A 26,522-nucleotide genomic window follows, 5' to 3' on the forward strand; every position below is an offset into this window, starting at 1 on the left:
GCGGCGACATACGAAATCCACTGCCCAGCTACGCGTCGGCAACTAACAAAACGCCGACCCTGCCAGGATTCGAACCTGGAATCTTCTGATCCGTAGTCAGACGCGTTATCCGTTGCGCCACAGGGCCAGTGGCAGCATTTCTTTCTACGAGACAAGTGCAGTTCGCTAAGAAACGTGTTCTCCATGGCTGAGCAAGCTCCCAAGGAAGGTACCTTTCGTGCAGCTGCGTGGCCGCAGTGCGCCTGCAGAGCTTAGAGCTTGCCACGCATCTGCTCTCGCTGTTCGACAGGTAGCAGAAGGCAAGGCGCGCGTTTTCCCACGTTTTCTCGACGACGAGAGCCGGTTGATGTGCATGTAAGCGTAGCATATGAAACAAGAATAGCACGAAGCATTGGTAGTCAGGTGCCAAAGTCGCAGTATGGCATCAGGTGGCGATCGTATGTTTCTGTGGCCACCACTGGTTTGCAGCAAAGTGAATACCGCTAACTGAAAGCACTCTGTTGTAGCCCCAGTGGCGCAATTGGTTAGCGCACGGTACTTATAAGGCAGTAGCCGTGAGCAATGCCGGGGTTGTGAGTTCGAGCCTCACCTGGGGCATACTTTTATTTCTTAGCAGCTGTCTCTGACAGCAACAGGAGGCTAGGTTTGAGATGTATCAGCTATTTGAGTAACATAATTGTGCATTCGAGACGCTAGCTGCGTCTTCCTCGGTAGTATAGTGGTTAGTATCCCCGCCTGTCACGCGGGAGACCGGGGTTCGATTCCCCGCCGGGGAGGCACATCCGATTTGTAATTGCTGCTCTATCACTCGCCGAACTTAGTGTAGGTCGTTTGCGGCTACTAGCACCATATCTCTCGCACACAGGCACCTGTCTACAGCGCATCCTCGGTAGTATAGTGGTTAGTATCCCCGCCTGTCACGCGGGAGACCGGGGTTCGATTCCCCGCCGGGGAGATGCGATTTTTATCTCACAACCCTGTTCGAGTGTTGCGCGTATGTGGGTCGTAAGAGCATTAACTTTGCGATCGTGGAGTGTAGTTGGCGCAAAATCGTAAAAAATGCTACAACTTAGGAAGTGGTTCTCGCATTCTTCACATTTCAGAATTGCGGGGTATGCTGTTAACGCTGTATCAAAGCACCCCAGCCGACGCTGTGGGCGTAATAATCGAGCTCGGCACAGTCCGCAAAAGAAATAATTTTAGCAGAGCGTGGTTTCGATCCACGGACCTCTGGGTTATGGGCCCAGCACGCTTCCACTGCGCCACTCTGCTGCCTGGGGTTGCGCCGGCTCTTCGCCACGTGACGTGGGACACTTGGAAAGTGTTGTCTGCGTCGCTTTCACACGCCTGTATTTAATTGCGTATCATCTCCTACAGCTCTCAGCTTGACTTGTCTCGACTTTGCTCGACTGACGCTACGCTGACGCTTGCAGGCAGCGATATTTACCACGATCGACTCGACATGCAGCTGCGAGATGCACAGGAGCAACAAAGCACTCCACGGTGCGGCGACATACGAAATCCACTGCCCAGCTACGCGTCGGCAACTAACAAAACGCCGACCCTGCCAGGATTCGAACCTGGAATCTTCTGATCCGTAGTCAGACGCGTTATCCGTTGCGCCACAGGGCCAGTGGCAGCATTTCTTTCTACGAGACAAGTGCAGTTCGCTAAGAAACGTGTTCTCCATGGCTGAGCAAGCTCCCAAGGAAGGTACCTTTCGTGCAGCTGCGTGGCCGCAGTGCGCCTGCAGAGCTTAGAGCTTGCCACGCATCTGCTCTCGCTGTTCGACAGGTAGCAGAAGGCAAGGCGCGCGTTTTCCCACGTTTTCTCGACGACGAGAGCCGGTTGATGTGCATGTAAGCGTAGCATATGAAACAAGAATAGCACGAAGCATTGGTAGTCAGGTGCCAAAGTCGCAGTATGGCATCAGGTGGCGATCGTATGTTTCTGTGGCCACCACTGGTTTGCAGCAAAGTGAATACCGCTAACTGAAAGCACTCTGTTGTAGCCCCAGTGGCGCAATTGGTTAGCGCACGGTACTTATAAGGCAGTAGCCGTGAGCAATGCCGGGGTTGTGAGTTCGAGCCTCACCTGGGGCATACTTTTATTTCTTAGCAGCTGTCTCTGACAGCAACAGGAGGCTAGGTTTGAGATGTATCAGCTATTTGAGTAACATAATTGTGCATTCGAGACGCTAGCTGCGTCTTCCTCGGTAGTATAGTGGTTAGTATCCCCGCCTGTCACGCGGGAGACCGGGGTTCGATTCCCCGCCGGGGAGGCACATCCGATTTGTAATTGCTGCTCTATCACTCGCCGAACTTAGTGTAGGTCGTTTGCGGCTACTAGCACCATATCTCTCGCACACAGGCACCTGTCTACAGCGCATCCTCGGTAGTATAGTGGTTAGTATCCCCGCCTGTCACGCGGGAGACCGGGGTTCGATTCCCCGCCGGGGAGATGCGATTTTTATCTCACAACCCTGTTCGAGTGTTGCGCGTATGTGGGTCGTAAGAGCATTAACTTTGCGATCGTGGAGTGTAGTTGGCGCAAAATCTTAAAAAATGCTACAACTTAGGAAGTGGTTCTCGCATTCTTCACATTTCAGAATTGCGGGGTATGCTGTTAACGCTGTATCAAAGCACCCCAGCCGACGCTGTGGGCGTAATAATCGAGCTCGGCACAGTCCGCAAAAGAAATAATTTTAGCAGAGCGTGGTTTCGATCCACGGACCTCTGGGTTATGGGCCCAGCACGCTTCCACTGCGCCACTCTGCTGGCTAGGCTTGCGCCCGCTCTTCGCCACGTGACGTGGGACACTTGGAAAGTGTTGTCTGCGTCGCTTTCACACGCCTGTATTTAATTGCGTATCATCTCCTACAGCTCTCAGCTTGACTTGTCTCGACTTTGCTCGACTGACGCTACGCTGACGCTTGCAGGCAGCGATATTTACCACGATCGACTCGACATGCAGCTGCGAGATGCACAGGAGCAACAAAGCACTCCACGATGCGGCGACATACGAAATCCACTGCCCAGCTACGCGTCGGCAACTAACAAAATGCTGACCCTGCCAGGATTCGAACCTGGAATCTTCTGATCCGTAGTCAGACGCGTTATCCGTTGCGCCACAGGGCCAATGGCAGCACTTCTTTCTACGAGACAAGTGCAATTCGCTAAGAAACGTGTTCTCCATGGCTGAGCAAGCTCCCAAGGAAGGTACCTTTCGTGCAGCTGCGTGGCCGCAGTGCGCCTGCAGAGCTTAGAGCTTGCCACGCATCTGCTCTCGCTGTTCGACAGGTAGCAGAAGGCAAGGCGCGCGTTTTCCCGCGTTTTCTCGACGACGAGAGCCGGTTGATATGCATGTAAGCGTAGCATATGAAACAAGAATAGCACGAAGCATTGGTAGTCAGGTGCCAAAGTCGCAGTATGGCATCAGGTGGCGATCGTATGTTTCTGTGGCCACCACTGGTTTGCAGCAAAGTGAATACCGCTAACTGAGAGCGCCGTGTTGTAGCCCCAGTGGCGCAATTGGTTAGCGCACGGTACTTATAAGGCAGTAGCCGTGAGCAATGCCGGGGTTGTGAGTTCGAGCCTCACCTGGGGCATACTTTTATTTCATAGCAGCTGTCTCTGACAGCAACAGGAGGCTAGGTTTGAGATGTATCAGCTATTTGAGTAACATAATTGTGCATTCGAGACGCTAGCTGCGTCTTCCTCGGTAGTATAGTGGTTAGTATCCCCGCCTGTCACGCGGGAGACCGGGGTTCGATTCCCCGCCGGGGAGGCACATCCGATTTTTAATTGCTGCTCTATCACTCGCCGAACTTAGTGTAGGACGTTTGCGGCTACTAGCACCATATCTCTCGCACAAGGGCACCTGCCTACAGCGCATACTCGGTAGTATAGTGGTTAGTATCCCCGCCTGTCACGCGGGAGACCGGGGTTCGATTCCCCGCCGGGGAGGTGCGATTTTTATCTCACAAACCTGTTCGAGTGTTGCCCGTATGGGGGTCGTAAGAGCATTAACTTTGCGATCGTGGAGTGTAGTTGGCGCGAAATCTTAAAAAATGCTACATCTTAGGAAGTGGTTCTCGCATTCTTCACACTTCAGAATTACGGGGTTTGCTGTTAACGCTGAGTCAAAGCACCCCAGCCCACGCTGTGGGCGTAATAATCGAGCTCGACGCAGTCCGCAAAATAAATAATTTTAGCAGAGCGTGGTTTCGATCCACGGACCTCTGGGTTATGGGCCCAGCACGCTTCCACTGCGCCACTCTGCTGGCTAGGCTTGCGCCCGCTCTTCGCCACGTGACGTGGGACACTTGGAAAGTGTTGTCTGCGTCGCTTTCACACGCCTGTATTTAATTGCGTATCATCTCCTACAGCTCTCAGCTTGACTTGTCTCGACTTTGCTCGACTGACGCTACGCTGACGCTTGCAGGCAGCGATATTTACCACGATCGACTCGACATGCAGCTGCGAGATGCACAGGAGCAACAAAGCACTCCACGGTGCGGCGACATACGAAATCCACTGCCCAGCTACGCGTCGGCAACTAACAAAACGCCGACCCTGCCAGGATTCGAACCTGGAATCTTCTGATCCGTAGTCAGACGCGTTATCCGTTGCGCCACAGGGCCAGTGGCAGCATTTCTTTCTACGAGACAAGTGCAGTTCGCTAAGAAACGTGTTCTCCATGGCTGAGCAAGCTCCCAAGGAAGGTACCTTTCGTGCAGCTGCGTGGCCGCAGTGCGCCTGCAGAGCTTAGAGCTTGCCACGCATCTGCTCTCGCTGTTCGACAGGTAGCAGAAGGCAAGGCGCGCGTTTTCCCACGTTTTCTCGACGACGAGAGCCGGTTGATGTGCATGTAAGCGTAGCATATGAAACAAGAATAGCACGAAGCATTGGTAGTCAGGTGCCAAAGTCGCAGTATGGCATCAGGTGGCGATCGTATGTTTCTGTGGCCACCACTGGTTTGCAGCAAAGTGAATACCGCTAACTGAAAGCACTCTGTTGTAGCCCCAGTGGCGCAATTGGTTAGCGCACGGTACTTATAAGGCAGTAGCCGTGAGCAATGCCGGGGTTGTGAGTTCGAGCCTCACCTGGGGCATACTTTTATTTCTTAGCAGCTGTCTCTGACAGCAACAGGAGGCTAGGTTTGAGATGTATCAGCTATTTGAGTAACATAATTGTGCATTCGAGACGCTAGCTGCGTCTTCCTCGGTAGTATAGTGGTTAGTATCCCCGCCTGTCACGCGGGAGACCGGGGTTCGATTCCCCGCCGGGGAGGCACATCCGATTTGTAATTGCTGCTCTATCACTCGCCGAACTTAGTGTAGGTCGTTTGCGGCGACTAGCACCATATCTCTCGCACACAGGCACCTGTCTACAGCGCATCCTCGGTAGTATAGTGGTTAGTATCCCCGCCTGTCACGCGGGAGACCGGGGTTCGATTCCCCGCCGGGGAGATGCGATTTTTATCTCACAACCCTGTTCGAGTGTTGCGCGTATGTGGGTCGTAAGAGCATTAACTTTGCGATCGTGGAGTGTAGTTGGCGCAAAATCTTAAAAAATGCTACAACTTAGGAAGTGGTTCTCGCATTCTTCACATTTCAGAATTGCGGGGTATGCTGTTAACGCTGTATCAAAGCACCCCAGCCGACGCTGTGGGCGTAATAATCGAGCTCGGCACAGTCCGCAAAAGAAATAATTTTAGCAGAGCGTGGTTTCGATCCACGGACCTCTGGGTTATGGGCCCAGCACGCTTCCACTGCGCCACTCTGCTGCCTGGGGTTGCGCCGGCTCTTCGCCACGTGACGTGGGACACTTGGAAAGTGTTGTCTGCGTCGCTTTCACACGCCTGTATTTAATTGCGTATCATCTCCTACAGCTCTCAGCTTGACTTGTCTCGACTTTGCTCGACTGACGCTACGCTGACGCTTGCAGGCAGCGATATTTACCACGATCGACTCGACATGCAGCTGCGAGATGCACAGGAGCAACAAAGCACTCCACGGTGCGGCGACATACGAAATCCACTGCCCAGCTACGCGTCGGCAACTAACAAAACGCCGACCCTGCCAGGATTCGAACCTGGAATCTTCTGATCCGTAGTCAGACGCGTTATCCGTTGCGCCACAGGGCCAGTGGCAGCATTTCTTTCTACGAGACAAGTGCAGTTCGCTAAGAAACGTGTTCTCCATGGCTGAGCAAGCTCCCAAGGAAGGTACCTTTCGTGCAGCTGCGTGGCCGCAGTGCGCCTGCAGAGCTTAGAGCTTGCCACGCATCTGCTCTCGCTGTTCGACAGGTAGCAGAAGGCAAGGCGCGCGTTTTCCCACGTTTTCTCGACGACGAGAGCCGGTTGATGTGCATGTAAGCGTAGCATATGAAACAAGAATAGCACGAAGCATTGGTAGTCAGGTGCCAAAGTCGCAGTATGGCATCAGGTGGCGATCGTATGTTTCTGTGGCCACCACTGGTTTGCAGCAAAGTGAATACCGCTAACTGAAAGCACTCTGTTGTAGCCCCAGTGGCGCAATTGGTTAGCGCACGGTACTTATAAGGCAGTAGCCGTGAGCAATGCCGGGGTTGTGAGTTCGAGCCTCACCTGGGGCATACTTTTATTTCTTAGCAGCTGTCTCTGACAGCAACAGGAGGCTAGGTTTGAGATGTATCAGCTATTTGAGTAACATAATTGTGCATTCGAGACGCTAGCTGCGTCTTCCTCGGTAGTATAGTGGTTAGTATCCCCGCCTGTCACGCGGGAGACCGGGGTTCGATTCCCCGCCGGGGAGGCACATCCGATTTGTAATTGCTGCTCTATCACTCGCCGAACTTAGTGTAGGTCGTTTGCGGCTACTAGCACCATATCTCTCGCACACAGGCACCTGTCTACAGCGCATCCTCGGTAGTATAGTGGTTAGTATCCCCGCCTGTCACGCGGGAGACCGGGGTTCGATTCCCCGCCGGGGAGATGCGATTTTTATCTCACAACCCTGTTCGAGTGTTGCGCGTATGTGGGTCGTAAGAGCATTAACTTTGCGATCGTGGAGTGTAGTTGGCGCAAAATCTTAAAAAATGCTACAACTTAGGAAGTGGTTCTCGCATTCTTCACATTTCAGAATTGCGGGGTATGCTGTTAACGCTGTATCAAAGCACCCCAGCCGACGCTGTGGGCGTAATAATCGAGCTCGGCACAGTCCGCAAAAGAAATAATTTTAGCAGAGCGTGGTTTCGATCCACGGACCTCTGGGTTATGGGCCCAGCACGCTTCCACTGCGCCACTCTGCTGCCTGGGGTTGCGCCGGCTCTTCGCCACGTGACGTGGGACACTTGGAAAGTGTTGTCTGCGTCGCTTTCACACGCCTGTATTTAATTGCGTATCATCTCCTACAGCTCTCAGCTTGACTTGTCTCGACTTTGCTCGACTGACGCTACGCTGACGCTTGCAGGCAGCGATATTTACCACGATCGACTCGACATGCAGCTGCGAGATGCACAGGAGCAACAAAGCACTCCACGGTGCGGCGACATACGAAATCCACTGCCCAGCTACGCGTCGGCAACTAACAAAACGCCGACCCTGCCAGGATTCGAACCTGGAATCTTCTGATCCGTAGTCAGACGCGTTATCCGTTGCGCCACAGGGCCAGTGGCAGCATTTCTTTCTACGAGACAAGTGCAGTTCGCTAAGAAACGTGTTCTCCATGGCTGAGCAAGCTCCCAAGGAAGGTACCTTTCGTGCAGCTGCGTGGCCGCAGTGCGCCTGCAGAGCTTAGAGCTTGCCACGCATCTGCTCTCGCTGTTCGACAGGTAGCAGAAGGCAAGGCGCGCGTTTTCCCACGTTTTCTCGACGACGAGAGCCGGTTGATGTGCATGTAAGCGTAGCATATGAAACAAGAATAGCACGAAGCATTGGTAGTCAGGTGCCAAAGTCGCAGTATGGCATCAGGTGGCGATCGTATGTTTCTGTGGCCACCACTGGTTTGCAGCAAAGTGAATACCGCTAACTGAAAGCACTCTGTTGTAGCCCCAGTGGCGCAATTGGTTAGCGCACGGTACTTATAAGGCAGTAGCCGTGAGCAATGCCGGGGTTGTGAGTTCGAGCCTCACCTGGGGCATACTTTTATTTCTTAGCAGCTGTCTCTGACAGCAACAGGAGGCTAGGTTTGAGATGTATCAGCTATTTGAGTAACATAATTGTGCATTCGAGACGCTAGCTGCGTCTTCCTCGGTAGTATAGTGGTTAGTATCCCCGCCTGTCACGCGGGAGACCGGGGTTCGATTCCCCGCCGGGGAGGCACATCCGATTTGTAATTGCTGCTCTATCACTCGCCGAACTTAGTGTAGGTCGTTTGCGGCTACTAGCACCATATCTCTCGCACACAGGCACCTGTCTACAGCGCATCCTCGGTAGTATAGTGGTTAGTATCCCCGCCTGTCACGCGGGAGACCGGGGTTCGATTCCCCGCCGGGGAGATGCGATTTTTATCTCACAACCCTGTTCGAGTGTTGCGCGTATGTGGGTCGTAAGAGCATTAACTTTGCGATCGTGGAGTGTAGTTGGCGCAAAATCTTAAAAAATGCTACAACTTAGGAAGTGGTTCTCGCATTCTTCACATTTCAGAATTGCGGGGTATGCTGTTAACGCTGTATCAAAGCACCCCAGCCGACGCTGTGGGCGTAATAATCGAGCTCGGCACAGTCCGCAAAAGAAATAATTTTAGCAGAGCGTGGTTTCGATCCACGGACCTCTGGGTTATGGGCCCAGCACGCTTCCACTGCGCCACTCTGCTGCCTGGGGTTGCGCCGGCTCTTCGCCACGTGACGTGGGACACTTGGAAAGTGTTGTCTGCGTCGCTTTCACACGCCTGTATTTAATTGCGTATCATCTCCTACAGCTCTCAGCTTGACTTGTCTCGACTTTGCTCGACTGACGCTACGCTGACGCTTGCAGGCAGCGATATTTACCACGATCGACTCGACATGCAGCTGCGAGATGCACAGGAGCAACAAAGCACTCCACGGTGCGGCGACATACGAAATCCACTGCCCAGCTACGCGTCGGCAACTAACAAAACGCCGACCCTGCCAGGATTCGAACCTGGAATCTTCTGATCCGTAGTCAGACGCGTTATCCGTTGCGCCACAGGGCCAGTGGCAGCATTTCTTTCTACGAGACAAGTGCAGTTCGCTAAGAAACGTGTTCTCCATGGCTGAGCAAGCTCCCAAGGAAGGTACCTTTCGTGCAGCTGCGTGGCCGCAGTGCGCCTGCAGAGCTTAGAGCTTGCCACGCATCTGCTCTCGCTGTTCGACAGGTAGCAGAAGGCAAGGCGCGCGTTTTCCCACGTTTTCTCGACGACGAGAGCCGGTTGATGTGCATGTAAGCGTAGCATATGAAACAAGAATAGCACGAAGCATTGGTAGTCAGGTGCCAAAGTCGCAGTATGGCATCAGGTGGCGATCGTATGTTTCTGTGGCCACCACTGGTTTGCAGCAAAGTGAATACCGCTAACTGAAAGCACTCTGTTGTAGCCCCAGTGGCGCAATTGGTTAGCGCACGGTACTTATAAGGCAGTAGCCGTGAGCAATGCCGGGGTTGTGAGTTCGAGCCTCACCTGGGGCATACTTTTATTTCTTAGCAGCTGTCTCTGACAGCAACAGGAGGCTAGGTTTGAGATGTATCAGCTATTTGAGTAACATAATTGTGCATTCGAGACGCTAGCTGCGTCTTCCTCGGTAGTATAGTGGTTAGTATCCCCGCCTGTCACGCGGGAGACCGGGGTTCGATTCCCCGCCGGGGAGGCACATCCGATTTGTAATTGCTGCTCTATCACTCGCCGAACTTAGTGTAGGTCGTTTGCGGCTACTAGCACCATATCTCTCGCACACAGGCACCTGTCTACAGCGCATCCTCGGTAGTATAGTGGTTAGTATCCCCGCCTGTCACGCGGGAGACCGGGGTTCGATTCCCCGCCGGGGAGATGCGATTTTTATCTCACAACCCTGTTCGAGTGTTGCGCGTATGTGGGTCGTAAGAGCATTAACTTTGCGATCGTGGAGTGTAGTTGGCGCAAAATCTTAAAAAATGCTACAACTTAGGAAGTGGTTCTCGCATTCTTCACATTTCAGAATTGCGGGGTATGCTGTTAACGCTGTATCAAAGCACCCCAGCCGACGCTGTGGGCGTAATAATCGAGCTCGGCACAGTCCGCAAAAGAAATAATTTTAGCAGAGCGTGGTTTCGATCCACGGACCTCTGGGTTATGGGCCCAGCACGCTTCCACTGCGCCACTCTGCTGCCTGGGGTTGCGCCGGCTCTTCGCCACGTGACGTGGGACACTTGGAAAGTGTTGTCTGCGTCGCTTTCACACGCCTGTATTTAATTGCGTATCATCTCCTACAGCTCTCAGCTTGACTTGTCTCGACTTTGCTCGACTGACGCTACGCTGACGCTTGCAGGCAGCGATATTTACCACGATCGACTCGACATGCAGCTGCGAGATGCACAGGAGCAACAAAGCACTCCACGGTGCGGCGACATACGAAATCCACTGCCCAGCTACGCGTCGGCAACTAACAAAACGCCGACCCTGCCAGGATTCGAACCTGGAATCTTCTGATCCGTAGTCAGACGCGTTATCCGTTGCGCCACAGGGCCAGTGGCAGCATTTCTTTCTACGAGACAAGTGCAGTTCGCTAAGAAACGTGTTCTCCATGGCTGAGCAAGCTCCCAAGGAAGGTACCTTTCGTGCAGCTGCGTGGCCGCAGTGCGCCTGCAGAGCTTAGAGCTTGCCACGCATCTGCTCTCGCTGTTCGACAGGTAGCAGAAGGCAAGGCGCGCGTTTTCCCACGTTTTCTCGACGACGAGAGCCGGTTGATGTGCATGTAAGCGTAGCATATGAAACAAGAATAGCACGAAGCATTGGTAGTCAGGTGCCAAAGTCGCAGTATGGCATCAGGTGGCGATCGTATGTTTCTGTGGCCACCACTGGTTTGCAGCAAAGTGAATACCGCTAACTGAAAGCACTCTGTTGTAGCCCCAGTGGCGCAATTGGTTAGCGCACGGTACTTATAAGGCAGTAGCCGTGAGCAATGCCGGGGTTGTGAGTTCGAGCCTCACCTGGGGCATACTTTTATTTCTTAGCAGCTGTCTCTGACAGCAACAGGAGGCTAGGTTTGAGATGTATCAGCTATTTGAGTAACATAATTGTGCATTCGAGACGCTAGCTGCGTCTTCCTCGGTAGTATAGTGGTTAGTATCCCCGCCTGTCACGCGGGAGACCGGGGTTCGATTCCCCGCCGGGGAGGCACATCCGATTTGTAATTGCTGCTCTATCACTCGCCGAACTTAGTGTAGGTCGTTTGCGGCTACTAGCACCATATCTCTCGCACACAGGCACCTGTCTACAGCGCATCCTCGGTAGTATAGTGGTTAGTATCCCCGCCTGTCACGCGGGAGACCGGGGTTCGATTCCCCGCCGGGGAGATGCGATTTTTATCTCACAACCCTGTTCGAGTGTTGCGCGTATGTGGGTCGTAAGAGCATTAACTTTGCGATCGTGGAGTGTAGTTGGCGCAAAATCTTAAAAAATGCTACAACTTAGGAAGTGGTTCTCGCATTCTTCACATTTCAGAATTGCGGGGTATGCTGTTAACGCTGTATCAAAGCACCCCAGCCGACGCTGTGGGCGTAATAATCGAGCTCGGCACAGTCCGCAAAAGAAATAATTTTAGCAGAGCGTGGTTTCGATCCACGGACCTCTGGGTTATGGGCCCAGCACGCTTCCACTGCGCCACTCTGCTGCCTGGGGTTGCGCCGGCTCTTCGCCACGTGACGTGGGACACTTGGAAAGTGTTGTCTGCGTCGCTTTCACACGCCTGTATTTAATTGCGTATCATCTCCTACAGCTCTCAGCTTGACTTGTCTCGACTTTGCTCGACTGACGCTACGCTGACGCTTGCAGGCAGCGATATTTACCACGATCGACTCGACATGCAGCTGCGAGATGCACAGGAGCAACAAAGCACTCCACGGTGCGGCGACATACGAAATCCACTGCCCAGCTACGCGTCGGCAACTAACAAAACGCCGACCCTGCCAGGATTCGAACCTGGAATCTTCTGATCCGTAGTCAGACGCGTTATCCGTTGCGCCACAGGGCCAGTGGCAGCATTTCTTTCTACGAGACAAGTGCAGTTCGCTAAGAAACGTGTTCTCCATGGCTGAGCAAGCTCCCAAGGAAGGTACCTTTCGTGCAGCTGCGTGGCCGCAGTGCGCCTGCAGAGCTTAGAGCTTGCCACGCATCTGCTCTCGCTGTTCGACAGGTAGCAGAAGGCAAGGCGCGCGTTTTCCCACGTTTTCTCGACGACGAGAGCCGGTTGATGTGCATGTAAGCGTAGCATATGAAACAAGAATAGCACGAAGCATTGGTAGTCAGGTGCCAAAGTCGCAGTATGGCATCAGGTGGCGATCGTATGTTTCTGTGGCCACCACTGGTTTGCAGCAAAGTGAATACCGCTAACTGAAAGCACTCTGTTGTAGCCCCAGTGGCGCAATTGGTTAGCGCACGGTACTTATAAGGCAGTAGCCGTGAGCAATGCCGGGGTTGTGAGTTCGAGCCTCACCTGGGGCATACTTTTATTTCTTAGCAGCTGTCTCTGACAGCAACAGGAGGCTAGGTTTGAGATGTATCAGCTATTTGAGTAACATAATTGTGCATTCGAGACGCTAGCTGCGTCTTCCTCGGTAGCATAGTGGTTAGTATCCCCGCCTGTCACGCGGGAGACCGGGGTTCGATTCCCCGCCGGGGAGGCACATCCGATTTGTAATTGCTGCTCTATCACTCGCCGAACTTAGTGTAGGTCGTTTGCGGCGACTAGCACCATATCTCTCGCACACAGGCACCTGTCTACAGCGCATCCTCGGTAGTATAGTGGTTAGTATCCCCGCCTGTCACGCGGGAGACCGGGGTTCGATTCCCCGCCGGGGAGATGCGATTTTTATCTCACAACCCTGTTCGAGTGTTGCGCGTATGTGGGTCGTAAGAGCATTAACTTTGCGATCGTGGAGTGTAGTTGGCGCAAAATCTTAAAAAATGCTACAACTTAGGAAGTGGTTCTCGCATTCTTCACATTTCAGAATTGCGGGGTATGCTGTTAACGCTGTATCAAAGCACCCCAGCCGACGCTGTGGGCGTAATAATCGAGCTCGGCACAGTCCGCAAAAGAAATAATTTTAGCAGAGCGTGGTTTCGATCCACGGACCTCTGGGTTATGGGCCCAGCACGCTTCCACTGCGCCACTCTGCTGCCTGGGGTTGCGCCGGCTCTTCGCCACGTGACGTGGGACACTTGGAAAGTGTTGTCTGCGTCGCTTTCACACGCCTGTATTTAATTGCGTATCATCTCCTACAGCTCTCAGCTTGACTTGTCTCGACTTTGCTCGACTGACGCTACGCTGACGCTTGCAGGCAGCGATATTTACCACGATCGACTCGACATGCAGCTGCGAGATGCACAGGAGCAACAAAGCACTCCACGGTGCGGCGACATACGAAATCCACTGCCCAGCTACGCGTCGGCAACTAACAAAACGCCGACCCTGCCAGGATTCGAACCTGGAATCTTCTGATCCGTAGTCAGACGCGTTATCCGTTGCGCCACAGGGCCAGTGGCAGCATTTCTTTCTACGAGACAAGTGCAGTTCGCTAAGAAACGTGTTCTCCATGGCTGAGCAAGCTCCCAAGGAAGGTACCTTTCGTGCAGCTGCGTGGCCGCAGTGCGCCTGCAGAGCTTAGAGCTTGCCACGCATCTGCTCTCGCTGTTCGACAGGTAGCAGAAGGCAAGGCGCGCGTTTTCCCACGTTTTCTCGACGACGAGAGCCGGTTGATGTGCATGTAAGCGTAGCATATGAAACAAGAATAGCACGAAGCATTGGTAGTCAGGTGCCAAAGTCGCAGTATGGCATCAGGTGGCGATCGTATGTTTCTGTGGCCACCACTGGTTTGCAGCAAAGTGAATACCGCTAACTGAAAGCACTCTGTTGTAGCCCCAGTGGCGCAATTGGTTAGCGCACGGTACTTATAAGGCAGTAGCCGTGAGCAATGCCGGGGTTGTGAGTTCGAGCCTCACCTGGGGCATACTTTTATTTCTTAGCAGCTGTCTCTGACAGCAACAGGAGGCTAGGTTTGAGATGTATCAGCTATTTGAGTAACATAATTGTGCATTCGAGACGCTAGCTGCGTCTTCCTCGGTAGTATAGTGGTTAGTATCCCCGCCTGTCACGCGGGAGACCGGGGTTCGATTCCCCGCCGGGGAGGCACATCCGATTTGTAATTGCTGCTCTATCACTCGCCGAACTTAGTGTAGGTCGTTTGCGGCTACTAGCACCATATCTCTCGCACACAGGCACCTGTCTACAGCGCATCCTCGGTAGTATAGTGGTTAGTATCCCCGCCTGTCACGCGGGAGACCGGGGTTCGATTCCCCGCCGGGGAGATGCGATTTTTATCTCACAACCCTGTTCGAGTGTTGCGCGTATGTGGGTCGTAAGAGCATTAACTTTGCGATCGTGGAGTGTAGTTGGCGCAAAATCTTAAAAAATGCTACAACTTAGGAAGTGGTTCTCGCATTCTTCACATTTCAGAATTGCGGGGTATGCTGTTAACGCTGTATCAAAGCACCCCAGCCGACGCTGTGGGCGTAATAATCGAGCTCGGCACAGTCCGCAAAAGAAATAATTTTAGCAGAGCGTGGTTTCGATCCACGGACCTCTGGGTTATGGGCCCAGCACGCTTCCACTGCGCCACTCTGCTTGGGGTTGCGCCGGCTCTTCGCCACGTGACGTGGGACACTTGGAAAGTGTTGTCTGCGTCGCTTTCACACGCCTGTATTTAATTGCGTATCATCTCCTACAGCTCTCAGCTTGACTTGTCTCGACTTTGCTCGACTGACGCTACGCTGACGCTTGCAGGCAGCGATATTTACCACGATCGACTCGACATGCAGCTGCGAGATGCACAGGAGCAACAAAGCACTCCACGGTGCGGCGACATACGAAATCCACTGCCCAGCTACGCGTCGGCAACTAACAAAACGCCGACCCTGCCAGGATTCGAACCTGGAATCTTCTGATCCGTAGTCATACGCGTTATCCGTTGCGCCACAGGGCCAGTGGCAGCATTTCTTTCTACGAGACAAGTGCAATTCGCTAAGAAACGTGTTCTCCATGGCTGAGCAAGCTCCCAAGGAAGGTACCTTTCGTGCAGCTGCGTGGCCGCAGTGCGCCTGCAGAGCTTAGAGCTTGCCACGCATCTGCTCTCGCTGTTCGACAGGTAGCAGAAGGCAAGGCGCGCGTTTTCCCACGTTTTCTCGACGACGAGAGCCGGTTGATGTGCATGTAAGCGTAGCATATGAAACAAGAATAGCACGAAGCATTGGTAGTCAGGTGCCAAAGTCGCAGTATGGCATCAGGTGGCGATCGTATGTTTCTGTGGCCACCACTGGTTTGCAGCAAAGTGAATACCGCTAACTGAAAGCACTCTGTTGTAGCCCCAGTGGCGCAGTTCCGCTTGCGACGCCGTGCAGGTCGCACGTGTTGTGCCTTCGCTCCGCAATAGCGCGTGCAAGCCGTGACTACTTTCTTTGTTTACGTTGTTTGCTAGATTTGCTGTATTGTGCTTCCGTCAGTTCACTTTTAGTGTTTTGTGACGTTTTGTGTTAGCGGTCTCGACCGTTTAATAAGTGGATATGTCGTCCAGGTTGTTCCCAAGGAAATGTACTCTGTGTTTCGAATTTGACAAGTCTACACGTCATGTTCAACCGAGTTCCATGGAAGTTCACGATTTCATAGTGGATGTCATTGGTATTACGTCTGACCAGGTTCATACTGCCTATTACGACACAGATCTCTACTGTTTCTTCGTCAAGTTGTTAAACCCTGTGTTACTGGAGAGGATTCTGTTAAAACATGGTAGCGGAGCTGAGTTCCGTCATCGTGACGCCTCGGTGAGTACTGTTCTCATATCCAATGCTGATGTAGAATACAAAAATGTCCGTGTGTACAACCTGCCGCCGGAAGTTGAAAACTGTTATTTACGTGAGATTTTGACGAAATATGGGGAGGTCAAGCAAATCCGTAACGAACGTTGGTCTAGTCAACATCGGTTACAGTGTTTTAGTGGCGTCCGGTCAGTTGAAATGCACGTCAAGCAAGATATCCCCTCCCATCTTATTGTTTGTGGGTATAAAGTTCATGTCACGTACAGTGGGCAACCAGGCACATGCTTTATTTGTAATGAAACTGGTCACTTGCGTACGAACTGCCCTAAACGTGTATTTGTTCTCAAAAGTACTTTGGAACAGCGTAAAAAGTTGACATTGGCTGATCTTGTTAGGGAGGCACCAATCACGGACATCGACCGCCCTCGTGATAGTGAAATATTGCCCCCGGAGCCTGGTTTGCCTGTTGCCGACTTTCCACCCTTTCCTTCAAAACCGGTTACAGATACGCCTGCCTCCAAATCTGACGTGCAGCTGCTGAGCCACAAACGGCGAAGAACGTGTGATGATGATAGTCCGGACGAGGCTCTCCAGGAATTAGAACTCGACGTCCCAAAAGAGATGCCGGTTACGGTTACTGACTCAAGTTTTTCTGAACCGTCGCACGCAGCTGTCGACGCTGCGGCTATTGACGTCATTCCGAGTGACGTACAGGCAACTTTGGCACCACAACAGCCGAGCCCGCCGCCTGAAGTCGCGACGTCACCACAGGCCGAATCACAACAAGCGCGTGCTTCCGATAAGCATAACGAGGCAGGCAGTACTTGTGTACAAACTGAAGGAAGTCAAAGTCCGTCTACAAACAAACACGAAGTTCGTGCTAGTGACAACAAACAAACTTGTCCACCTTCTGAGTCAGTTCTTTCCGCAGATCAGATGGTTGAGGCGTCACAGCACGTTATGGATTGCGAAGTCACTCAGGACCCTCCCACACCTCCGTCTGCCGATGTGTTCCCTAGCAGAGCACGTAGTAGGACCAAAGTTCAACCGAACGTCAACGCAGTACGGAAGAAAAACAAACCCAACGACACACAAGTGACTGTTCGTGATCCTCCCGACAATGCAGACCATTCCGAAGTCTCTATGCCCTTTTAATGCGACCAGTGTTGTTTAGTGGCCCTTTACGTACCTCACTGTAATAATGGCACAAGCGTACAAATTCGTCTCCCTGAACATAAATAAGATTCGATCTGATCTCAAAATTGCGGCCCTACAGCAGTTTCTATACGAATCTGACGCTGATATTGTGTTGTTGCAGGAAGTTACTGTTTTAAATCTCTTCATCTCTGGTTTTAAAACCATATCAAACGTTGCTCCTGAGGAAAGTACAGGTACCGCACTTTTATTACGGGAAGGCATTCCAGTTGGGGAGATCGAGTTTCTAGATTCCGGTCGAGGAGTGAGCTGTAAAATTTTTGATGTAACCCTTGTTAATTTATATGCCCCATCAGGCAACAGCAACAAATTCGAACGGTCACGTTTTTATAAGGAGGAAGTTACGTATCTGTTGAGGAGCAGTCCTCAAAACCTGATAATAGGAGGTGACTTCAACTGTGTTCTACGTAAAAACGATCAGTCCCCTAATTTTAACTACTGTAAAGAACTGCACGAGCTCGTTAAGAATATTAAGCTGAAAGATGCTTGGGAACTGAAGTATCCTACTTTAGTTAAATTCACTTTTTTCACCGTTACTTCATGCAGCCGTCTGGATAGAATTTATCTATCGGACTGTATCAGTGACAGACTCCTAGCGGTTGACGTAATCCCGGCTAGTTTTACCGACCATTGCGCTTTTACGGCAACGGTTCACTTAAATCGACAGCCTACCAAATTATTTCGTTCCCCGTGGATGTTAAACATATCGCATCTGGCGGACGCTGAGTTATTTGACGTTATCAGGCATGTGTGGGAAACTTGTTTGCGTTCCCTCACTTTTTATCCGACTAAAGCGATGTGGTGGACCGCTGTTGCGAAACCAAAGCTTCGAAAAAGTCTCATTTATTATAGTGCTCAGAAAGCACGCGCCTTCAAGAGGACCTTTGAGTTTTACTACACTGTGCTGCGACAACTGTATGATTCATCCACTGCGACCAACACTAACTTTCCATCAATTCAACGTGTCAAGGCTAAACTTGTCAGCTTGAAGCATCAACAATTGGAAGGTCTGAAAGTTAAATCCAAACCTAAATCTGTTTTAGCCGACGAAATGACATCTATGTACCATTTATTTAAGCATTTCTCGCGCCGCCGCAGGGTTTTCATTGATGTTTTGGAAAGGGATAATGGGGAATTACTCTCTACTCAAGCGGCCATTATTAGTGAAATTCACCAACATTTCCAACGACTGTATTCCAGTGAAATTGTCAATGAACCTGCTGTCAGTGCAGTGGTCAATGTTTTTGATAGGGCGATTCCTCCTGCTGACAATGTCGACTTTTTATCGGACTTCACTCCCGAGGAAGTTTTAGCCTTGATCTCCAAGTCACCTTCCTTTAAATCGCCTGGTCCTGATGGTTTGCCCAAGGAATTTTATATCAAATTCTGGAATGTCCTTGGTGGTACTTTTACTGAAATTGTTAATGAAGTCATGAGTGGTGGTCCTCTTCCTGCCGAGTTCAAGGTGGGTAGAATTGTTTTAGTCCCGAAGAGAACTGGTCACAAGCGAGTTGATAATCTCCGTCCAATCACATTATTGAACTTTGATTATAAAACGATTGCCCGAGCGATTAATAGCAGAATGACCCCCATCCTTGGGAAAGTTATTCATTCACATCAGTCTTGCCTTCCAGGGAGATCCATTATGACTCCGGTTGCGGAGTACAGAGACGTTATTTCAGTAGCGGCCGTAACCAACATCAAATGTGCTTTCCTTTTTCTTGACTTTTGCAAAGCTTTTGACCGCGTTAGTCATCACTATTTAGAACGCATCCTGCAACGAATTGGACTCGAAGAACGAGCTGTGGCAGTCATTCGGCATATGATAACAGGCATTACTGCTAGGATCACCGTTAACGGTCAGCTGACACAAGCTGTTGGTATACGACGAGGTGTACCGCAAGGCAGTCCTTTGTCGATGTCGCTCTTTGTTTTGTCACTAGAGCCATTTCTGAAGAGATTGTGTATCACATTAACTGGCCTTTCTGTCTTAGGGAGCAATCTTACTGTGAGGGCTTACGCCGATGATGTTGCTGTTATCCTACGTCATGAGTCTGAAGTGGCCCAATTGCGGGCTGAGATTGATAATTACAGCACTGCGTCTGGAGCGAAACTCAGTGAGGGTAAATGTAAGGTTCTAAGCTTACGGGGCTTCGAATCTCTTGCTATACCGTGGGCACAGATCGTCGAACAACATGTTGCTCTGGGAATCATCATCGATAGGTGTCCTTTACGTATGGCAGCTAAAAACTGGAAACTTACTGCAAATCGAATACAGGGAGCTATAGTGGAAAACACCTGGCGATCGACAAATATCCTCCAGAAGATCAGGATTTTGAATACATACATACTCTGTAAAGCTTATTATGTCGCTCAGGTGTTCCCTCTTCCCAAAATGCAAGCCCATAAGATCATGCATTTGTCCAGCAGGTTTGTGTGGCTCGGTCATATTTTTAAGTTAACCTATACCACACTGTCTAAGTCAGTGCAAGCTGGGGGCCTGCAACTCAATGATATCCGTCGAAAGGCGACGGCACTCTATATAAAACGAACAACTGAGATAATTACCACGATGCCCCATACTATCACATCGAAGCTGTTTCGCATTGTTCGCCCAAAATGTATGAAACCGCCAATTGACATCGGGAAACTAAACTTTCAATTGCAACATGTCGGTGTTTATTACCTCGAAATGAGTTACTTAGGTGACAGTGTTTCCACAAGTCCTTGTCTCACGACAGTGTTCTTAATTGCTCAGTGGCAGAAGTACGAAGCTCCAAATACAATTGAAATGCACTACCCAAGAATCGTCTGGACGGCAGTGTGGACCAATATTACTCTCAAAATTCATTCTTCCGATGTGCTTTCCGCCTGGTATAAAGTTGTCCACAATCTTATTCCAACCAACGAAAAACTCAACCGCATTGGCTTAAGTGCTACTGACAACTGCCTCAAATGTGGATTAGTAGACACTCTGAGGCACAGGTTTACTTGCTGCGGGCATCAGTTCAACTGGCATTGGGTGCGGAAACGATTGGCGCTGCTCACACGTAGCACTGAAAGTCTTTATACGACTGATATCCTCCTGTGGCCTGATACACGGTTTTACCCCAAAACGAAAACCAATACTGTTATGTGGATGCTGGGACATTTTGTCAATTACGTCATGACCCAACACGGAGAAGACAATATTACTGCCTTTACTGCTTATATGGCAACGGCATATTTGGCGAAGGAACCAGTTCCCACACATTAAGAGGGATTTTGGCAATATGTTAACAATCCTGTTTGAGAAACAGGGAATTGGGTGATTCTAAAGTATATCCGCGATTCCTGTCACCATTTCCATGGTGACGTTCCCAGGTACAAGTCAACAGTGACTACTATTTTCGTTATCATTTCGCCTATGGCGCTTGAAGAACCTGAAGTTTTCTTTTCTTTCTTATTCCTCATTATTTGTTTTTTGAGGGAAGAGACATCCTTTTATTTTATTTATTTATTTAGTTATTTTTTTTTTTTTTTTTTTTTTTTTTTTCTCTCTCTTCTTGGTTTTGAGAAAGATTTCTAATTTTCGTTGGCACTTATATTCCAAAGAAGACGACGCAATGAGCTCCTTGTAATCCCGAAGAAATTGAATTCCTTTTGTGTACTGTTGTACGATGCCAGTGAATCTGGAGACTTTGATTTCATTTGAATATAGCTGAAGAAGCTCGCCAAGGAAGGCATTCATGGTGAGCGCAAGGAGGGCTGTAAGGGGAGAAGGGAGGCCCTAAAAAAAAATAAAAAAAAAAAAAAAAAAAAAAAAAAGTGGTTAAGGCGAAAAAAAAAAAAAATAAAAAAAAAAAAAAGTGGCGCAATTGGTTAGCGCACGGTACTTATAAGGCAGTAGCCGTGAGCAATGCCGGGGTTGTGAGTTCGAGCCTCACCTGGGGCATACTTTTATTTCTTAGCAGCTGTCTCTGACAGCAACAGGAGGCTAGGTTTGAGATGTATCAGCTATTTGAGTAACATAATTGTGCATTCGAGACGCTAGCTGCGTCTTCCTCGGTAGTATAGTGGTTAGTATCCCCGCCTGTCACGCGGGAGACCGGGGTTCGATTCCCCGCCGGGGAGGCACATCCGATTTGTAATTGCTGCTCTATCACTCGCCGAACTTAGTGTAGGTCGTTTGCGGCTACTAGCACCATATCTCTCGCACACAGGCACCTGTCTACAGCGCATCCTCGGTAGTATAGTGGTTAGTATCCCCGCCTGTCACGCGGGAGACCGGGGTTCGATTCCCCGCCGGGGAGATGCGATTTTTATCTCACAACCCTGTTCGAGTGTTGCGCGTATGTGGGTCGTAAGAGCATTAACTTTGCGATCGTGGAGTGTAGTTGGCGCAAAATCTTAAAAAATGCTACAACTTAGGAAGTGGTTCTCGCATTCTTCACATTTCAGAATTGCGGGGTATGCTGTTAACGCTGTATCAAAGCACCCCAGCCGACGCTGTGGGCGTAATAATCGAGCTCGGCACAGTCCGCAAAAGAAATAATTTTAGCAGAGCGTGGTTTCGATCCACGGACCTCTGGGTTATGGGCCCAGCACGCTTCCACTGCGCCACTCTGCTGCCTGGGGTTGCGCCGGCTCTTCGCCACGTGACGTGGGACACTTGGAAAGTGTTGTCTGCGTCGCTTTCACACGCCTGTATTTAATTGCGTATCATCTCCTACAGCTCTCAGCTTGACTTGTCTCGACTTTGCTCGACTGACGCTACGCTGACGCTTGCAGGCAGCGATATTTACCACGATCGACTCGACATGCAGCTGCGAGATGCACAGGAGCAACAAAGCACTCCACGGTGCGGCGACATACGAAATCCACTGCCCAGCTACGCGTCGGCAACTAACAAAACGCCGACCCTGCCAGGATTCGAACCTGGAATCTTCTGATCCCTAGTCAGACGCGTTATCCGTTGCGCCACAGGGCCAGTGGCAGCATTTCTTTCTACGAGACAAGTGCAATTCGCTAAGAAACGTGTTCTCCATGGCTGAGCAAGCTCCCAAGGAAGGTACCTTTCGTGCAGCTGCGTGGCCGCAGTGCGCCTGCAGAGCTTAGAGCTTGCCACGCATCTGCTCTCGCTGTTCGACAGGTAGCAGAAGGCAAGGCGCGCGTTTTCCCACGTTTTCTCGACGACGAGAGCCGGTTGATGTGCATGTAAGCGTAGCATATGAAACAAGAATAGCACGAAGCATTGGTAGTCAGGTGCCAAAGTCGCAGTATGGCATCAGGTGGCGATCGTATGTTTCTGTGGCCACCACTGGTTTGCAGCAAAGTGAATACCGCTAACTGAAAGCACTCTGTTGTAGCCCCAGTGGCGCAATTGGTAAGCGCACGGTACTTATAAGGCAGTAGCCGTGAGCAATGCCGGGGTTGTGAGTTCGAGCCTCACCTGGGGCATACTTTTATTTCTTAGCAGCTGTCTCTGACAGCAACAGGAGGCTAGGTTTGAGATGTATCAGCTATTTGAGTAACATAATTGTGCATTCGAGACGCTAGCTGCGTCTTCCTCGGTAGTATAGTGGTTAGTATCCCCGCCTGTCACGCGGGAGACCGGGGTTCGATTCCCCGCCGGGGAGGCACATCCGATTTGTAATTGCTGCTCTATCACTCGCCGAACTTAGTGTAGGTCGTTTGCGGCTACTAGCACCATATCTCTCGCACACAGGCACCTGTCTACAGCGCATCCTCGGTAGTATAGTGATTAGTATCCCCGCCTGTCACGCGGGAGACCGGGGTTCGATTCCCCGCCGGGGAGATGCGATTTTTATCTCACAACCCTGTTCAAGTGTTGCGCGTATGTGGGTCGTAAGAGCATTAACTTTGCGATCGTGGAGTGTAGTTGGCGCAAAATCTTAAAAAATGCTACAACTTAGGAAGTGGTTCTCGCATTCTTCACATTTCAGAATTGCGGGGTATGCTGTTAACGCTGTATCAAAGCACCCCAGCCGACGCTGTGGGCGTAATAATCGAGCTCGGCACAGTCCGCAAAAGAAATAATTTTAGCAGAGCGTGGTTTCGATCCACGGACCTCTGGGTTATGGGCCCAGCACGCTTCCACTGCGCCACTCTGCTGCCTGGGGTTGCGCCGGCTCTTCGCCACGTGACGTGGGACACTTGGAAAGTGTTGTCTGCGTCGCTTTCACACGCCTGTATTTAATTGCGTATCATCTCCTACAGCTCTCAGCTTGACTTGTCTCGACTTTGCTCGACTGACGCTACGCTGACGCTTGCAGGCAGCGATATTTACCACGATCGACTCGACATGCAGCTGCGAGATGCACAGGAGCAACAAAGCACTCCACGGTGCGGCGACATACGAAATCCACTGCCCAGCTACGCGTCGGCAACTAACAAAACGCCGACCCTGCCAGGATTCGAACCTGGAATCTTCTGATCCGTAGTCAGACGCGTTATCCGTTGCGCCACAGGGCCAGTGGCAGCATTTCTTTCTACGAGACAAGTGCAGTTCGCTAAGAAACGTGTTCTCCATGGCTGAGCAAGCTCCCAAGGAAGGTACCTTTCGTGCAGCTGCGTGGCCGCAGTGCGCCTGCAGAGCTTAGAGCTTGCCACGCATCTGCTCTCGCTGTTCGACAGGTAGCAGAAGGCAAGGCGCGCGTTTTCCCACGTTTTCTCGACGACGAGAGCCGGTTGATGTGCATGTAAGCGTAGCATATGAAACAAGAATAGCACGAAGCATTGGTAGTCAGGTGCCAAAGTCGCAGTATGGCATCAGGTGGCGATCGTATGTTTCTGTGGCCACCACTGGTTTGCAGCCAAGTGAATACCGCTAACTGAAAGCACTCTGTTGTAGCCCCAGTGGCGCAATTGGTTAGCGCACGGTACTTGTAAGGCAGTAGCCGTGAGCAATGCCGGGGTTGTGAGTTCGAGCCTCACCTGGGGCATACTTTTATTTCTTAGCAGCTGTCTCTGACAGCAACAGGAGGCTAGGTTTGAGATGTATCAGCTATTTGAGTAACATAATTGTGCATTCGAGACGCTAGCTGCGTCTTCCTCGGTAGTATAGTGGTTAGTATCCCCGCCTGTCACGCGGGAGACCGGGGTTCGATTCCCCGCCGGGGAGGCACATCCGATTTGTAATTGCTGCTCTATCACTCGCCGAACTTAGTGTAGGTCGTTTGCGGCTACTAGCACCATATCTCTCGCACACAGGCACCTGTCTACAGCGCATCCTCGGTAGTATAGTGGTTAGTATCCCCGCCTGTCACGCGGGAGACCGGGGTTCGATTCCCCGCCGGGGAGATGCGATTTTTATCTCACAACCCTGTTCAAGTGTTGCGCGTATGTGGGTCGTAAGAGCATTAACTTTGCGATCGTGGAGTGTAGTTGGCGCAAAATCTTAAAAAATGCTACAACTTAGGAAGTGGTTCTCGCATTCTTCACATTTCAGAATTGCGGGGTATGCTGTTAACGCTGTATCAAAGCACCCCAGCCGACGCTGTGGGCGTAATAATCGAGCTCGGCACAGTCCGCAAAAGAAATAATTTTAGCAGAGCGTGGTTTCGATCCACGGACCTCTGGGTTATGGGCCCAGCACGCTTCCACTGCGCCACTCTGCTGCCTGGGGTTGCGCCGGCTCTTCGCCACGTGACGTGGGACACTTGGAAAGTGTTGTCTGCGTCGCTTTCACACGCCTGTATTTAATTGCGTATCATCTCCTACAGCTCTCAGCTTGACTTGTCTCGACTTTGCTCGACTGACGCTACGCTGACGCTTGCAGGCAGCGATATTTACCACGATCGACTCGACATGCAGCTGCGAGATGCACAGGAGCAACAAAGCACTCCACGGTGCGGCGACATACGAAATCCACTGCCCAGCTACGCGTCGGCAACTAACAAAACGCCGACCCTGCCAGGATTCGAACCTGGAATCTTCTGATCCGTAGTCAGACGCGTTATCCGTTGCGCCACAGGGCCAGTGGCAGCATTTCTTTCTACGAGACAAGTGCAGTTCGCTAAGAAACGTGTTCTCCATGGCTGAGCAAGCTCCCAAGGAAGGTACCTTTCGTGCAGCTGCGTGGCCGCAGTGCGCCTGCAGAGCTTAGAGCTTGCCACGCATCTGCTCTCGCTGTTCGACAGGTAGCAGAAGGCAAGGCGCGCGTTTTCCCACGTTTTCTCGACGACGAGAGCCGGTTGATGTGCATGTAAGCGTAGCATATGAAACAAGAATAGCACGAAGCATTGGTAGTCAGGTGCCAAAGTCGCAGTATGGCATCAGGTGGCGATCGTATGTTTCTGTGGCCACCACTGGTTTGCAGCCAAGTGAATACCGCTAACTGAAAGCACTCTGTTGTAGCCCCAGTGGCGCAATTGGTTAGCGCACGGTAGTTATAAGGCAGTAGCCGTGAGCAATGCCGGGGTTGTGAGTTCGAGCCTCACCTGGGGCATACTTTTATTTCTTAGCAGCTGTCTCTGACAGCAACAGGAGGCTAGGTTTGAGATGTATCAGCTATTTGAGTAACATAATTGTGCATTCGAGACGCTAGCTGCGTCTTCCTCGGTAGTATAGTGGTTAGTATCCCCGCCTGTCACGCGGGAGACCGGGGTTCGATTCCCCGCCGGGGAGGCACATCCGATTTGTAATTGCTGCTCTATCACTCGCCGAACTTAGTGTAGGTCGTTTGCGGCTACTAGCACCATATCTCTCGCACACAGGCACCTGTCTACAGCGCATCCTCGGTAGTATAGTGGTTAGTATCCCCGCCTGTCACGCGGGAGACCGGGGTTCGATTCCCCGCCGGGGAGATGCGATTTTTATCTCACAACCCTGTTCGAGTGTTGCGCGTATGTGGGTCGTAAGAGCATTAACTTTGCGATCGTGGAGTGTAGTTGGCGCAAAATCTTAAAAAATGCTACAACTTAGGAAGTGGTTCTCGCATTCTTCACATTTCAGAATTGCGGGGTATGCTGTTAACGCTGTATCAAAGCACCCCAGCCGACGCTGTGGGCGTAATAATCGAGCTCGGCACAGTCCGCAAAAGAAATAATTTTAGCAGAGCGTGGTTTCGATCCACGGACCTCTGGGTTATGGGCCCAGCACGCTTCCACTGCGCCACTCTGCTGCCTGGGGTTGCGCCGGCTCTTCGCCACGTGACGTGGGACACTTGGAAAGTGTTGTCTGCGTCGCTTTCACACGCCTGTATTTAATTGCGTATCATCTCCTACAGCTCTCAGCTTGACTTGTCTCGACTTTGCTCGACTGACGCTACGCTGACGCTTGCAGGCAGCGATATTTACCACGA

At 51.3% G+C, this 26,522-nt stretch overlaps 69 non-coding genes across 69 annotated transcripts; 41 read left to right on the forward strand and 28 right to left on the reverse strand.

Annotated features, from left to right (window-relative positions):
- Positions 1–54: 54 nt before the first annotated feature.
- Positions 55–127, reverse strand: Trnar-acg. Its single transcript has one exon. It is a non-coding gene; the product is annotated as a tRNA-Arg (tRNA).
- Positions 128–505: 378 nt separating this feature from the next.
- On the forward strand, positions 506–597 carry Trnai-uau. The gene is given in 2 exon segments: positions 506–543; positions 562–597. It is a non-coding gene; the product is annotated as a tRNA-Ile (tRNA).
- Positions 598–704: 107 nt separating this feature from the next.
- Trnad-guc lies at positions 705–776 on the forward strand. Its single transcript has one exon. It is a non-coding gene; the product is annotated as a tRNA-Asp (tRNA).
- Positions 777–883: 107 nt separating this feature from the next.
- Trnad-guc lies at positions 884–955 on the forward strand. Its single transcript has one exon. It is a non-coding gene; the product is annotated as a tRNA-Asp (tRNA).
- Positions 956–1,200: 245 nt separating this feature from the next.
- On the reverse strand, positions 1,201–1,272 carry Trnam-cau. Its single transcript has one exon. It is a non-coding gene; the product is annotated as a tRNA-Met (tRNA).
- Positions 1,273–1,559: 287 nt separating this feature from the next.
- On the reverse strand, positions 1,560–1,632 carry Trnar-acg. Its single transcript has one exon. It is a non-coding gene; the product is annotated as a tRNA-Arg (tRNA).
- Positions 1,633–2,010: 378 nt separating this feature from the next.
- Trnai-uau lies at positions 2,011–2,102 on the forward strand. Its single transcript is given in 2 exon segments — positions 2,011–2,048; positions 2,067–2,102. It is a non-coding gene; the product is annotated as a tRNA-Ile (tRNA).
- A 107-nt stretch (positions 2,103–2,209) lies between these two features.
- Trnad-guc lies at positions 2,210–2,281 on the forward strand. The gene has a single exon. It is a non-coding gene; the product is annotated as a tRNA-Asp (tRNA).
- A 107-nt stretch (positions 2,282–2,388) lies between these two features.
- Trnad-guc lies at positions 2,389–2,460 on the forward strand. Its single transcript has one exon. It is a non-coding gene; the product is annotated as a tRNA-Asp (tRNA).
- A 245-nt stretch (positions 2,461–2,705) lies between these two features.
- Positions 2,706–2,777, reverse strand: Trnam-cau. Its single transcript has one exon. It is a non-coding gene; the product is annotated as a tRNA-Met (tRNA).
- Positions 2,778–3,064: 287 nt separating this feature from the next.
- Positions 3,065–3,137, reverse strand: Trnar-acg. Its single transcript has one exon. It is a non-coding gene; the product is annotated as a tRNA-Arg (tRNA).
- A 378-nt stretch (positions 3,138–3,515) lies between these two features.
- Positions 3,516–3,607, forward strand: Trnai-uau. Its single transcript is given in 2 exon segments — positions 3,516–3,553; positions 3,572–3,607. It is a non-coding gene; the product is annotated as a tRNA-Ile (tRNA).
- A 107-nt stretch (positions 3,608–3,714) lies between these two features.
- Positions 3,715–3,786, forward strand: Trnad-guc. Its single transcript has one exon. It is a non-coding gene; the product is annotated as a tRNA-Asp (tRNA).
- Positions 3,787–3,893: 107 nt separating this feature from the next.
- Positions 3,894–3,965, forward strand: Trnad-guc. The gene has a single exon. It is a non-coding gene; the product is annotated as a tRNA-Asp (tRNA).
- A 245-nt stretch (positions 3,966–4,210) lies between these two features.
- Positions 4,211–4,282, reverse strand: Trnam-cau. Its single transcript has one exon. It is a non-coding gene; the product is annotated as a tRNA-Met (tRNA).
- Positions 4,283–4,569: 287 nt separating this feature from the next.
- On the reverse strand, positions 4,570–4,642 carry Trnar-acg. Its single transcript has one exon. It is a non-coding gene; the product is annotated as a tRNA-Arg (tRNA).
- A 378-nt stretch (positions 4,643–5,020) lies between these two features.
- Positions 5,021–5,112, forward strand: Trnai-uau. The gene is given in 2 exon segments: positions 5,021–5,058; positions 5,077–5,112. It is a non-coding gene; the product is annotated as a tRNA-Ile (tRNA).
- Positions 5,113–5,219: 107 nt separating this feature from the next.
- Positions 5,220–5,291, forward strand: Trnad-guc. Its single transcript has one exon. It is a non-coding gene; the product is annotated as a tRNA-Asp (tRNA).
- Positions 5,292–5,398: 107 nt separating this feature from the next.
- Trnad-guc lies at positions 5,399–5,470 on the forward strand. Its single transcript has one exon. It is a non-coding gene; the product is annotated as a tRNA-Asp (tRNA).
- Positions 5,471–5,715: 245 nt separating this feature from the next.
- Trnam-cau lies at positions 5,716–5,787 on the reverse strand. Its single transcript has one exon. It is a non-coding gene; the product is annotated as a tRNA-Met (tRNA).
- Positions 5,788–6,074: 287 nt separating this feature from the next.
- Positions 6,075–6,147, reverse strand: Trnar-acg. The gene has a single exon. It is a non-coding gene; the product is annotated as a tRNA-Arg (tRNA).
- Positions 6,148–6,525: 378 nt separating this feature from the next.
- Positions 6,526–6,617, forward strand: Trnai-uau. The gene is given in 2 exon segments: positions 6,526–6,563; positions 6,582–6,617. It is a non-coding gene; the product is annotated as a tRNA-Ile (tRNA).
- A 107-nt stretch (positions 6,618–6,724) lies between these two features.
- Positions 6,725–6,796, forward strand: Trnad-guc. Its single transcript has one exon. It is a non-coding gene; the product is annotated as a tRNA-Asp (tRNA).
- A 107-nt stretch (positions 6,797–6,903) lies between these two features.
- Positions 6,904–6,975, forward strand: Trnad-guc. The gene has a single exon. It is a non-coding gene; the product is annotated as a tRNA-Asp (tRNA).
- Positions 6,976–7,220: 245 nt separating this feature from the next.
- Positions 7,221–7,292, reverse strand: Trnam-cau. Its single transcript has one exon. It is a non-coding gene; the product is annotated as a tRNA-Met (tRNA).
- A 287-nt stretch (positions 7,293–7,579) lies between these two features.
- Positions 7,580–7,652, reverse strand: Trnar-acg. Its single transcript has one exon. It is a non-coding gene; the product is annotated as a tRNA-Arg (tRNA).
- Positions 7,653–8,030: 378 nt separating this feature from the next.
- Trnai-uau lies at positions 8,031–8,122 on the forward strand. Its single transcript is given in 2 exon segments — positions 8,031–8,068; positions 8,087–8,122. It is a non-coding gene; the product is annotated as a tRNA-Ile (tRNA).
- A 107-nt stretch (positions 8,123–8,229) lies between these two features.
- Positions 8,230–8,301, forward strand: Trnad-guc. The gene has a single exon. It is a non-coding gene; the product is annotated as a tRNA-Asp (tRNA).
- A 107-nt stretch (positions 8,302–8,408) lies between these two features.
- Positions 8,409–8,480, forward strand: Trnad-guc. The gene has a single exon. It is a non-coding gene; the product is annotated as a tRNA-Asp (tRNA).
- Positions 8,481–8,725: 245 nt separating this feature from the next.
- On the reverse strand, positions 8,726–8,797 carry Trnam-cau. Its single transcript has one exon. It is a non-coding gene; the product is annotated as a tRNA-Met (tRNA).
- A 287-nt stretch (positions 8,798–9,084) lies between these two features.
- Trnar-acg lies at positions 9,085–9,157 on the reverse strand. The gene has a single exon. It is a non-coding gene; the product is annotated as a tRNA-Arg (tRNA).
- A 378-nt stretch (positions 9,158–9,535) lies between these two features.
- Positions 9,536–9,627, forward strand: Trnai-uau. Its single transcript is given in 2 exon segments — positions 9,536–9,573; positions 9,592–9,627. It is a non-coding gene; the product is annotated as a tRNA-Ile (tRNA).
- A 107-nt stretch (positions 9,628–9,734) lies between these two features.
- Positions 9,735–9,806, forward strand: Trnad-guc. Its single transcript has one exon. It is a non-coding gene; the product is annotated as a tRNA-Asp (tRNA).
- Positions 9,807–9,913: 107 nt separating this feature from the next.
- Positions 9,914–9,985, forward strand: Trnad-guc. Its single transcript has one exon. It is a non-coding gene; the product is annotated as a tRNA-Asp (tRNA).
- A 245-nt stretch (positions 9,986–10,230) lies between these two features.
- Positions 10,231–10,302, reverse strand: Trnam-cau. Its single transcript has one exon. It is a non-coding gene; the product is annotated as a tRNA-Met (tRNA).
- Positions 10,303–10,589: 287 nt separating this feature from the next.
- On the reverse strand, positions 10,590–10,662 carry Trnar-acg. The gene has a single exon. It is a non-coding gene; the product is annotated as a tRNA-Arg (tRNA).
- A 378-nt stretch (positions 10,663–11,040) lies between these two features.
- Positions 11,041–11,132, forward strand: Trnai-uau. Its single transcript is given in 2 exon segments — positions 11,041–11,078; positions 11,097–11,132. It is a non-coding gene; the product is annotated as a tRNA-Ile (tRNA).
- A 107-nt stretch (positions 11,133–11,239) lies between these two features.
- On the forward strand, positions 11,240–11,311 carry Trnad-guc. The gene has a single exon. It is a non-coding gene; the product is annotated as a tRNA-Asp (tRNA).
- A 107-nt stretch (positions 11,312–11,418) lies between these two features.
- Trnad-guc lies at positions 11,419–11,490 on the forward strand. The gene has a single exon. It is a non-coding gene; the product is annotated as a tRNA-Asp (tRNA).
- Positions 11,491–11,735: 245 nt separating this feature from the next.
- On the reverse strand, positions 11,736–11,807 carry Trnam-cau. The gene has a single exon. It is a non-coding gene; the product is annotated as a tRNA-Met (tRNA).
- Positions 11,808–12,094: 287 nt separating this feature from the next.
- Positions 12,095–12,167, reverse strand: Trnar-acg. Its single transcript has one exon. It is a non-coding gene; the product is annotated as a tRNA-Arg (tRNA).
- Positions 12,168–12,545: 378 nt separating this feature from the next.
- Trnai-uau lies at positions 12,546–12,637 on the forward strand. The gene is given in 2 exon segments: positions 12,546–12,583; positions 12,602–12,637. It is a non-coding gene; the product is annotated as a tRNA-Ile (tRNA).
- A 107-nt stretch (positions 12,638–12,744) lies between these two features.
- Trnad-guc lies at positions 12,745–12,816 on the forward strand. Its single transcript has one exon. It is a non-coding gene; the product is annotated as a tRNA-Asp (tRNA).
- A 107-nt stretch (positions 12,817–12,923) lies between these two features.
- Positions 12,924–12,995, forward strand: Trnad-guc. Its single transcript has one exon. It is a non-coding gene; the product is annotated as a tRNA-Asp (tRNA).
- Positions 12,996–13,240: 245 nt separating this feature from the next.
- Positions 13,241–13,312, reverse strand: Trnam-cau. Its single transcript has one exon. It is a non-coding gene; the product is annotated as a tRNA-Met (tRNA).
- Positions 13,313–13,599: 287 nt separating this feature from the next.
- Trnar-acg lies at positions 13,600–13,672 on the reverse strand. Its single transcript has one exon. It is a non-coding gene; the product is annotated as a tRNA-Arg (tRNA).
- A 378-nt stretch (positions 13,673–14,050) lies between these two features.
- On the forward strand, positions 14,051–14,142 carry Trnai-uau. Its single transcript is given in 2 exon segments — positions 14,051–14,088; positions 14,107–14,142. It is a non-coding gene; the product is annotated as a tRNA-Ile (tRNA).
- A 107-nt stretch (positions 14,143–14,249) lies between these two features.
- Positions 14,250–14,321, forward strand: Trnad-guc. Its single transcript has one exon. It is a non-coding gene; the product is annotated as a tRNA-Asp (tRNA).
- Positions 14,322–14,428: 107 nt separating this feature from the next.
- Trnad-guc lies at positions 14,429–14,500 on the forward strand. The gene has a single exon. It is a non-coding gene; the product is annotated as a tRNA-Asp (tRNA).
- Positions 14,501–14,745: 245 nt separating this feature from the next.
- Positions 14,746–14,817, reverse strand: Trnam-cau. Its single transcript has one exon. It is a non-coding gene; the product is annotated as a tRNA-Met (tRNA).
- A 284-nt stretch (positions 14,818–15,101) lies between these two features.
- On the reverse strand, positions 15,102–15,174 carry Trnar-acg. The gene has a single exon. It is a non-coding gene; the product is annotated as a tRNA-Arg (tRNA).
- Positions 15,175–21,259: 6,085 nt separating this feature from the next.
- Trnad-guc lies at positions 21,260–21,331 on the forward strand. Its single transcript has one exon. It is a non-coding gene; the product is annotated as a tRNA-Asp (tRNA).
- Positions 21,332–21,438: 107 nt separating this feature from the next.
- On the forward strand, positions 21,439–21,510 carry Trnad-guc. Its single transcript has one exon. It is a non-coding gene; the product is annotated as a tRNA-Asp (tRNA).
- Positions 21,511–21,755: 245 nt separating this feature from the next.
- On the reverse strand, positions 21,756–21,827 carry Trnam-cau. Its single transcript has one exon. It is a non-coding gene; the product is annotated as a tRNA-Met (tRNA).
- Positions 21,828–22,114: 287 nt separating this feature from the next.
- Trnap-agg lies at positions 22,115–22,187 on the reverse strand. The gene has a single exon. It is a non-coding gene; the product is annotated as a tRNA-Pro (tRNA).
- A 378-nt stretch (positions 22,188–22,565) lies between these two features.
- Positions 22,566–22,657, forward strand: Trnai-uau. The gene is given in 2 exon segments: positions 22,566–22,603; positions 22,622–22,657. It is a non-coding gene; the product is annotated as a tRNA-Ile (tRNA).
- Positions 22,658–22,764: 107 nt separating this feature from the next.
- Positions 22,765–22,836, forward strand: Trnad-guc. The gene has a single exon. It is a non-coding gene; the product is annotated as a tRNA-Asp (tRNA).
- Positions 22,837–22,943: 107 nt separating this feature from the next.
- On the forward strand, positions 22,944–23,015 carry Trnad-guc. The gene has a single exon. It is a non-coding gene; the product is annotated as a tRNA-Asp (tRNA).
- A 245-nt stretch (positions 23,016–23,260) lies between these two features.
- Positions 23,261–23,332, reverse strand: Trnam-cau. Its single transcript has one exon. It is a non-coding gene; the product is annotated as a tRNA-Met (tRNA).
- A 287-nt stretch (positions 23,333–23,619) lies between these two features.
- On the reverse strand, positions 23,620–23,692 carry Trnar-acg. The gene has a single exon. It is a non-coding gene; the product is annotated as a tRNA-Arg (tRNA).
- A 378-nt stretch (positions 23,693–24,070) lies between these two features.
- Positions 24,071–24,162, forward strand: Trnat-ugu. Its single transcript is given in 2 exon segments — positions 24,071–24,108; positions 24,127–24,162. It is a non-coding gene; the product is annotated as a tRNA-Thr (tRNA).
- Positions 24,163–24,269: 107 nt separating this feature from the next.
- Positions 24,270–24,341, forward strand: Trnad-guc. The gene has a single exon. It is a non-coding gene; the product is annotated as a tRNA-Asp (tRNA).
- A 107-nt stretch (positions 24,342–24,448) lies between these two features.
- Trnad-guc lies at positions 24,449–24,520 on the forward strand. The gene has a single exon. It is a non-coding gene; the product is annotated as a tRNA-Asp (tRNA).
- Positions 24,521–24,765: 245 nt separating this feature from the next.
- Trnam-cau lies at positions 24,766–24,837 on the reverse strand. The gene has a single exon. It is a non-coding gene; the product is annotated as a tRNA-Met (tRNA).
- Positions 24,838–25,124: 287 nt separating this feature from the next.
- Positions 25,125–25,197, reverse strand: Trnar-acg. Its single transcript has one exon. It is a non-coding gene; the product is annotated as a tRNA-Arg (tRNA).
- Positions 25,198–25,575: 378 nt separating this feature from the next.
- On the forward strand, positions 25,576–25,667 carry Trnai-uau. The gene is given in 2 exon segments: positions 25,576–25,613; positions 25,632–25,667. It is a non-coding gene; the product is annotated as a tRNA-Ile (tRNA).
- Positions 25,668–25,774: 107 nt separating this feature from the next.
- Trnad-guc lies at positions 25,775–25,846 on the forward strand. The gene has a single exon. It is a non-coding gene; the product is annotated as a tRNA-Asp (tRNA).
- A 107-nt stretch (positions 25,847–25,953) lies between these two features.
- On the forward strand, positions 25,954–26,025 carry Trnad-guc. The gene has a single exon. It is a non-coding gene; the product is annotated as a tRNA-Asp (tRNA).
- Positions 26,026–26,270: 245 nt separating this feature from the next.
- On the reverse strand, positions 26,271–26,342 carry Trnam-cau. The gene has a single exon. It is a non-coding gene; the product is annotated as a tRNA-Met (tRNA).
- Between the last annotated feature and the right edge of the window lie 180 nt (positions 26,343–26,522).

Source organism: Schistocerca americana, chromosome 8 (genome assembly GCF_021461395.2).
Source record: "Schistocerca americana isolate TAMUIC-IGC-003095 chromosome 8, iqSchAmer2.1, whole genome shotgun sequence".
NCBI classification, from domain to species: domain Eukaryota; kingdom Metazoa; phylum Arthropoda; class Insecta; order Orthoptera; family Acrididae; genus Schistocerca; species Schistocerca americana.